At 47.8% G+C, this 9,087-nt stretch overlaps 1 long non-coding RNA gene across 1 annotated transcript; it reads left to right on the top strand.

Annotated features, from left to right (window-relative positions):
- Window positions 1–397: 397 nt before the first annotated feature.
- LOC127597766 (uncharacterized) lies at window positions 398–6,060 on the top strand. The gene is made up of 2 exons (XR_007961727.1): window positions 398–465; window positions 5,582–6,060. It is a non-coding gene; the product is annotated as an uncharacterized LOC127597766 (long non-coding RNA).
- Window positions 6,061–9,087: the final 3,027 nt, after the last annotated feature.

The following is a 9,087-nucleotide window of genomic DNA, read 5'->3' as shown; positions in this document are numbered from 1 at the left end:
GGCCCCAGAATTGAGCCACGTGGAACACCACATGACAGGGGAGCAGTGCGTGACTCAGAGCAGCCAATGCTGACACAAAAGGTTCTGTCAGCTAAATAGGACCTAAACCACTCAAGAGCACTACCGCCGATGCCCAACAAGTGCTGCAAACGAGTCAGCAGAATACTGTGATCCACTGTATCAAATGCTGCAGTTAAGTCCAATAAAACCAGACACACGTGGTCTCCAGAGTCATTTGCCAGGAGGATGTCATTAGAAACGCGTAACAGGGCTGACTCCGTGCTATGCATCGTCTTGAAACCTGACTGGAAGACCTCCAAGATGTTATGTTCATCCAAGAAAAGTTTCAACTGCATGTGCACCACTTTTTCCAGAATTTTGGAAATGAAAGGAAATGAATTGCAAGTACGCAATGGAATTCCTTTATGGCCCTCGAGAGGAAATGTCCAACACAGATGATGCCAAGTAAGTCACATTGTCCCTTTATTCCATTTACTCCTTACTCTGTCAATTAAATTGATCCAACTCAGCAATGGTGAAAGGATGTGTTTTGGTCATAAAATCTGCCCTTCTACCTCTCAATTTGCAATCACTGTATAAAGTCGCTGGGGTTGGGCCAAATCCTCCTATCTCCAAATGGAGTACCGAACTCCCTGATACACGGACTGTTCTGTTCTGTCCCTCTACCACCAATGTCAGAGTTTGGTTCGCAGTAAGTCTGAATCGTTTCCAGTGAGGGTTGACCTCCGCCAAGGCTGCCCTTTGTCGCCGATTCTGTTCATAACCTTTTTGGACAGAATGTCTAGGCGCAGCCGAAGCATTGAGGGGGTCCGTTTTGGGGGACTCAGTCTTGCATCCCTGCTTTTTGCAGATGATGTGGTGCTGTTGGCTCCTTCAAACGGGGCTCTCCAACTTTCACTGGAGAGTTTTGCAGCCGACTGTGAAGCGCAGTTGGGATGAAAATCGGCACCTCCGAATTTCAAAGAATGGTCCTCAAATGGAAAAGGGTGGAGTGCTCCTTCCGGATTGGAGAGGAGATCTTGCCCCAAGTGGAGGAGTTTAAGTATCTTGGGGTGTTGTTCACAACTGAGGGCAGGAGGGAGCAGGAGATCTACAGGCGGATCGGTGCAGCGTCGGCTGTGATGCGGACTTTGTATCAGTCTGTCGTGGTGAAGAAGGAGCTGAGCCAAAAAGTGAAGCTCTTAATATACCGGTCGATCTACGTTCCAACCCTCACCTATGGTCAGAAGCTATTGGTCGTGACCGAAAGAACGGGATCCTGCATACAAGTGGCCGAAATGAGTTTTCTCCGCAGGGTTAAATAGATTCTCGTCTCTTTATGAACACATTTGCTAAACCCCAGTGGAACGAAAAAAGACGCTGTGGACAAGGCGGCTATTGCAGTAAAAAAATTATATATTTGCGCAAAAAGGGAAACAGATTACCAGAATAAACATGTCCTGTCTGACCTCGAGCATTGTGTCGGCTAGGCTAACTTAGCTGTTGTCACATATCAAAGCTTCTTTGATATGTGACATTGGTAGTGTCTGCGCTAATTCTTTGAAACCTAAAGACGTGCCTGTGCGTAAATGGTTGCGCTTACGCACGCACAGCAGAGAGCAGCGGACTATCAACTGCTTTATTTGATTTTTTATTTTTATTTTTTTTTTTTAAATGAGACTGATACGTCACTTCCGGAGTGAACGCTGGCGAATTTTGGACGCCGCTACTCCCCGTGATTTTTTGATTTTTAAGTCCATTTCTTGTCAATTTTTTATCTTTTATAGCCGACATATTTTATGTCGACCTGCTTTTATGGTCACCGAGTGAACAATGATCAATCCACACTCGATCGGCCGAACTGTCATTACCTGTCATCGAGTATTGAGTTGTCGTTGAGTTGCGGCTAGCGGCTAGCTTACCCACTAACTGTTGCTGCTTCCCGACTTCATTACTCCGGTCCGGCTATGTTGATCAGCTGTGAGTGGCTTGCTTTCTGCTGGTTCGCTCTGTGTGTTTTCCACCACTCATTGGAAGCGCTTCACCAATATGCAGCCACTGAGCTCAAACTCAACTTTAATCCACACGGTCCACCACCGCCTGCTCTGCTCCAACACCCGGACATCCTTTACGTGCCCCGGCGAAGGTGCACTCACCGGGGCTCACGCCGAAACTATCAATACGACAACTCCAGCTCCATCAGGTCGTTCTGGTCCACCGCTCGCCGCCCACGGAAGAACACCGGACGCCGTGCGGATGCCTCTGTATTGACACGCGTCCCGAGGTCGGATAGCATCGCGGTCGCTCGCAGCTGCACTGCTGTCAACGTTGGCCTATTGAACATCCGCTCCCTTACGAGCAAGGGCCAGTTCGTCCACGACCTCCTGACAGACCGTGAGTTTGACATTCTGTGTCTGACTGAGACCTGGCAGCAGCCAAATGATTATGGTACTCTTAATGAAGCTACTCCACCGGGCTTTGTTTATCACGCTGTGCCGCGCACGACTGGGAGGGGAGGCGGCCTCGCGATGATTCTGCGCGAGGATTGGAAATTTGCACCTGTAAATGTGCCTGCTTTTTTATCTTTTGAAGCGACAGTTATACAGCTCTCTGGATCAACTCCCACACTGATTGCCACTATTTACCGTCCACCAAAACCAAACAAGAATTTTATCACTGACATTACTTCACTCATCACCCATCTGTATACACTATCACCAAATGTGATTCTCTTAGGAGATTTTAATATACACATGGACAATATCAATAACTCACTCACCAAAGACTTTACCTCCTGCCTGGACAGTTTTGGTTTTCAACAGTATGTCAACTTTCCCACACACAGTAAAGGACATATTCTGGACTTGATCTGCTGTATTGGATTATCACCAACAAACTGTAAAACCGATCTCCTCCCATACACAGATCATCTATTGCTTTCATTCAATGTTAACCTGTCATTTTTCAAATCCAACCCACAACGCATTATACATTTCCGTAAAATCAAGGACATTAACCCGGACAATTTAGAATCACTTATCAACAACCTCCCCAGTACTGATTGTCTTTCTACAACAGATGAGTTTTTGACACACTACAATACAAATCTCCATAACATTCTCAATATCCTGGCCCCACTCAAAACCCGAACTGTCTCCTTCAACCAAACAGCACCCTGGTTTACCCCTACCCTCAGACAACTTAAATCAAAAGGCCGTCAACTTGAAAGATTATATAGAAAAACTGGACTCGCCATTCATAAAGAAATGTACACTACCCACTTTCTCCATTACAAGGACTCAATATCCAAAGCCAAATCTACCTTCTACTCTGGATTAATCAGTTCCAATGAAGGCAACCCCAGATCACTCTTTTCACTCATTTCTAAACTCACTAAACCTGCTGACACTCTTCCCTCACATCTCTATTCCACTGATTTTTGTAATACTCTGGCCTCATTTTTTACATCCAAAATCCAACTTATCCACCAGCAACTCACCCCTTCAGCTGCTCCTAACCCTCCTTCTCCATTCTCCCCGGTTCCTACCCACCTACTCTCTGCATTTACATCCCCATCTGTCCACCAAGTCTCCATCTTAATCCAGAAGTCCAAATCCTCTACTTGTCAACTTGACCCTCTCCCTACTGTTTTAGTCAAAGCTTCTATCCCGGCCCTCTCCCCTCTCATCACTAACATTATTCAAACTTCCCTCTCTACTGGCATTGTACCATCTCATCTCAAAACTGCTGCTGTCACTCCCATACTGAAGAAACCTGGCTCTGATCCCTGCGACTTGAACAACTTTCGTCCCATATCAAACCTTCCGTTCATCTCCAAACTTCTAGAGAAAACAGTAGCTGCTCAACTTCACACCCATCTTTCCTCCAATAAGCTCTACGAACAATTTCAATCTGGCTTCCGTCCCCTCCATAGTACCGAAACTGCCCTCCTCAAAATATGCAATGACCTTCTTCTCTCTGCTGACTCCGGTTCACTCGCCATCCTCCTCCTGCTTGACCTCAGTGCAGCCTTTGACACCATCTCTCACTCCATCCTCCTCGACAGACTCTCCTCCATTGGCATCACCAGCATCCCCCTCTCCTGGTTCCGCTCCTATCTTTCTGACCGCACCCAGTTTATCCAGCTCAAACGTTTTAGATCTCACCCCTTTCCCCTCACTTCAGGTGTTCCTCAGGGTTCTGTCCTCGGCCCATTGCTATTTCTAATCTATCTTCTTCCCCTTGGTAATATCTTCAGGAAACACCACATTCATTTTCATTGCTACGCGGATGACACCCAGCTCTACATCTCTACCAAACCTAATACCATACTTCCACCATCCTCCCTAACCAACTGCCTGCAGGAATTAAAATCTTGGTTCACCTCAAATTTCCTCAAACTGAATAGCAATAAAACTGAATTCCTCCTTATAGGCACTAAATCCAATCTAAACAAAATAAACAACTTCTCCATTCCCTTCGAAAGCTCTTCCATCTCCCCCTCCCCTCAGGTCAAGAGTCTGGGTGTCATCCTTGATAGCACCCTCTCCTTCACCTCACATATCAACCACATCACTCGTTCTGCATATTATCATCTTCGAAACATCCACCGGCTCCGCTCTTCTCTCACTCCTCAGTCCACTGCTATACTTGTACACACCCTCGTCACCTCGCGACTCGATTACTGTAATTCCCTTCTGTTTGGTCTCCCTCAAAAAACCCTCCATAAGCTTCAGCTGGTCCAAAATTCAGCCGCCCGCATTATCACACTCACACCATACATAAACCATATTACACCCGTCCTTCAACATCTCCACTGGCTCCCCATTCTACACCGCATTCAATATAAAATCCTGCTCCTCACATTCAAATCCATTCATGACCTAGCCCCTCCATACCTATCTGACCTCATCCATATTCCTACGCCTGTCCGCTCTCTTCGTTCCTCCTCCTCTGTCCTCCTCTCTGTCCCCCCTGCTCGCCTCGTCACCATGGGAAATAGAGCCTTCAGTCGCTCTGCTCCCCAGCTATGGAACTCACTCCCCGCTGACCTTCGTAATACAGCCTCATTAACACATTTCAAATCCCGCCTCAAAACACATCTGTTTCGACAAGCCTATTCACTCAGACCATAAAGCCATTATTTTTATTATTTTTATTTATTTATTTTTGTTGTATTTTTTCTTATCTTATTTGATGTAGTTTTTAACATTGTACTCGTGATTTTAACTGCTTGTTGTAAGGTGTCCTTGAGTTTCTAGAAAGGCGCCCACAAATAAAATGTATTATTATTATTATTATAGACTGATAGGATGATTAGGGTTCAGCGTACATTAACTCAAAAAATATATCACTAACATGTACAAAGACACAAAAAATGGTTGTTTGTTTTTTTTCTCCTCAACACTCCTCGGATCTACTTGTGACCTGAACTACCGGTCGATCGGGATCGACGTAATGGGCACCCCTGCTTTAGAGGCTAAAGGCTTCAGAATATCATGGCTATTTTATCATGACTGGACATGTTTACCTGGTCCGTTCCGTTTGCCTTTCAAATAAATGTCTTATTTTCACTCCCCAGACTGGACCAGAGTGCCATGTCCTCAGAGCCAGCAGTCAATGGAGCACCATGAGAAATGTGCATTTTCCGTTTCTGGCCAACATAATCTACCAATGAGAAGATTCTCCTGATGAAATGGCGGAGGCCACTGGTCGAGTGTGGCCATCCACTTTCTCCTTCATTGGAATCTGGGACATTGCCATCAGCTCGGATAAATGGCAGTGGTGTAATGTTGTTTTAATCCGCAACAGACATCATCTCATGCAAATTTATTTAGGAATGTTACAATGGTTGAAAAGATGATTGTATGAATAAAATATTTTCGAAAAATGTAAAAATGACACCTTGTAAGCGATTGAGCTGAGGTCCTGTGCACAGTCCAAAATATAGCAAAAATGTTTTAATTTGACTTATGTCTCTGCCAATTCAAATGTAAGCTTTGTGTAAATATGCATACCTGCATGGAACGCCAATTAAAAGGCACCACATGTGACACCACACGGGCGTGTGAACACACTCAAATACACACGATCCCAAACTCTGCACTTTACTTTCATTAGACAACCACAGAGGAAATGACTAGTGTTCTGTCCACAGTAAAAGTTTTGGGTCATTTCATTAATAGTAATTCCGTTTAGAATATTCATTTAGTTATCGCGGTGCATTGTGGGTAGCAGACGTCATGTTTCAACAGACGACTCATTACAGAAAGCGTGACCGTGATCGTTGCAACTGCTCCTCCTGAGTTATATTCCTTTCGTTTCACCTTCGAAAGCAAAAAGAAAAAAAGCAGCATCCAGGTAAAGGTTTTAGCTTGTCTTTAGCGAAGATTGGCATGAAGAAAAACGTGCCTCAGCTTTGAGGGGTTGTCCTCTTTATCCTCTCTGTTAATATTTGCCCTGTTTTGGAGAAGATTCTCTCTGAGGGGACAGATGTTGCGACAACACACAGCCAACACAAAATGGATGAAAATCCCTTGCAATCATTTTACCCAGTTCCTCATCAATTGTGTTTTGTTTTGCTGGTTGTATAGCTTTTTGCATAAAGTGGCTCATAGAGCTCTGGGTTGTACATCTAGGCAGTTGTGACATTGCAGTAGCAGCAACAGTAGCAGACACACTAGCACCTTCATTAATAGCTGGTTCCCTTGCTTGTCTTTTCTCTTCAAATTGTACTGATGGGTGGATATTTCTGATGTGCCTGTGCAGGTTATTTGTGGAGCATGATCTATGGGATATTTTAACCTTGCACAGTCTACACACTGCCTTTGAACTATCAATTAAATTGAAATGAGTCCATATTTCACTGCGTTTCCTATCCATTTTCTCACCTTTCCACTTTCCATCCATCCATCCATCCATCCAGTCATTCAGTCATTCAGTCATTCAGTCATTCATCCATCCATCCATCCATCCATCCATCCATCCATCCATCCATCCATCCATCCATCCATCCATCCATCCATCATCTACCGCTTATCCGGGGCCGGCGGCAACAGCTTTAGCAGGGAAGCCCAGACTTCCCTCTCCCTAGCTACTTCTTCCAGCTCTCCCCGGGGGATCCCGAGTCGTTCCCAGGCAAGCTGGGTGACATAGTCTCTCCAGCGTGTCCTGGGTCTTCCTCGGGGTCTCCTCCCGGTGGGACATGACCGGAACACCTCACCGGGGAGGCGTTAAAGAGGCATCCGAATCAGATGCCCAAGCCACCTCATCTGGCTCCTCTCGATGTGGAGGAGAAGCGGCTCGACTCTGAGCCCCTCCCGGATGACTGAGCTTCTCACCTTATCTCTAAGGGAGAGCCCGGACACCCTGCGGAGAAAACTCATTTCAGCCGCTTGTATCCGGGATCTCGTTCTTTCGGTCACGACCCATAGCTCGTGACCATAGGTGAGGGTTGGGACGTAGATCGACCGGTAAATTGAGAGCTTCGCCCTTTGGCTCAGCTCCTTCTTCACCACGACAGACCGATACAACGTCCGCATCACAGCAGACGCTGCACCGATCCGCCTGTCGATCTCCCGATCCCTCCTACCCCCACTCGTGAACAAGACCCCAAGATACTTGAACTCCTCCACTTGGGGTAAGATCTCCTCCCCGACCCGGAGGGGGCTTCCAACTGAGGACCATGGTTTCAGATTTGGAGGTGCTGATTTTCATCCCAACCGCTTCACACTGGGCTGCGAAACGCTCCAGTCAGAGTTGGAGAGCCCCGTTTGAAAGAGCCAACAGCACCACATCATCTGCAAAAAGCAGGGATGCAATACTGAGGCCCCCAAAACGGATCCCCCTCAACGCTTCGGCTGCGCCTAGAAATTCTGTCCATAAAGGTTATGAACAGAATCGCCGACAAAGGGCAGCCTTGGCGGAGTCCTACCCCCACTGGAAACGATTCCGACTTACTGCCGGCAATGCGAACCAAACTCTGACATCGGTGGTATAGTGACCGAACAGCCCGTATCAGGGGGTTCGGTACTCCATACCCACGAAGCACCCCCCACAGAACTCCCCGAGGGACACGGTCAAACGCCTTCTCCAAGTCCACAAAACACATGTAGACTGGTTGGGCGAATTCCCACATACCCTCAAGGACCATGCTAAGGGTGTAGAGCTGGTCCACTGTTCCACGGCCGGGACGAAAACCACACTGCTCCTCCTCAATCTGAGGCTCGACTTCCTGACGGACCCTCCTCTCCAGCACCCCTGAATAGACCTTACCAGGGAGGCTGAGGAGTGTGATCCCTCCGTAGTTGGAACACACCCTCCGTCCCCCTTTTTAAAAAGAGGGACTACGACCCCGGTCTGCCAATCCAGAGGCACTCTCCCTGTTGACCACGCGATGTTGCAGAGGCGTGTCAATCAGGACAGCCCCACAACATCCAGAGCCTTGAGGAACTCCGGGCGGATCTCATCCACCCCTGGGGCCTTGCCACCGAGGAGCTTTTTAACCACATCGGTGACTTCAACCACAGAGATAGGAGAGCCCACCTCAGAGTCCCCAGGCTCTGCTTCCTCCAAGGAAGGCGTGTTGGTGGAGTTGAGGAGGTCTTCGAAGTACTCTGCCCACCGGTTCACAACGTCCCGAGTCGAAGTCAGCAGCGCCCCATCGCCACTGTCTACAGTGTTAGTCGTGCACTGCTTCCCCCTCCTGAGACGTCGGATGGTGGACCAGAATTTCCTCGAAGCCGTCCGGAAGTCGGCTTCCATGGCCTCACCGAACTCTTCCCACGCTCGGGTTTTTGCCTCGGCGACCACCGAAGCCGCGGTCCGCTTGGCCAGTCGATACCCGTCAGCTGCCTCTGGGGTCCCACAGGCCATAAAGGCTCGATAGGACTCCTTCTTCAGCTTGACGGCATCCCTTACTGCTGGTGTCCACTAGCGAGTACGGCGGTTGCCGCCACGACAGGCACCAACCACCTTACGGCCACAACTCAGATTGGCCGCCTCAACAATAGAGGCACGGAACATGGTCCACTCGGGCTCAATGTCCCCCGCCTCCCCCGGAACATGGCAAAAGCTCTGTCGGAGGTG

This window comes from Hippocampus zosterae, chromosome 3 (genome assembly GCF_025434085.1).
Source record: "Hippocampus zosterae strain Florida chromosome 3, ASM2543408v3, whole genome shotgun sequence".
In the NCBI taxonomy this organism is placed as follows: domain Eukaryota; kingdom Metazoa; phylum Chordata; class Actinopteri; order Syngnathiformes; family Syngnathidae; genus Hippocampus; species Hippocampus zosterae.
Note: the sequence above shows the minus strand (reverse complement) of the source record. Positions and strands in the feature narration are given on the sequence as shown.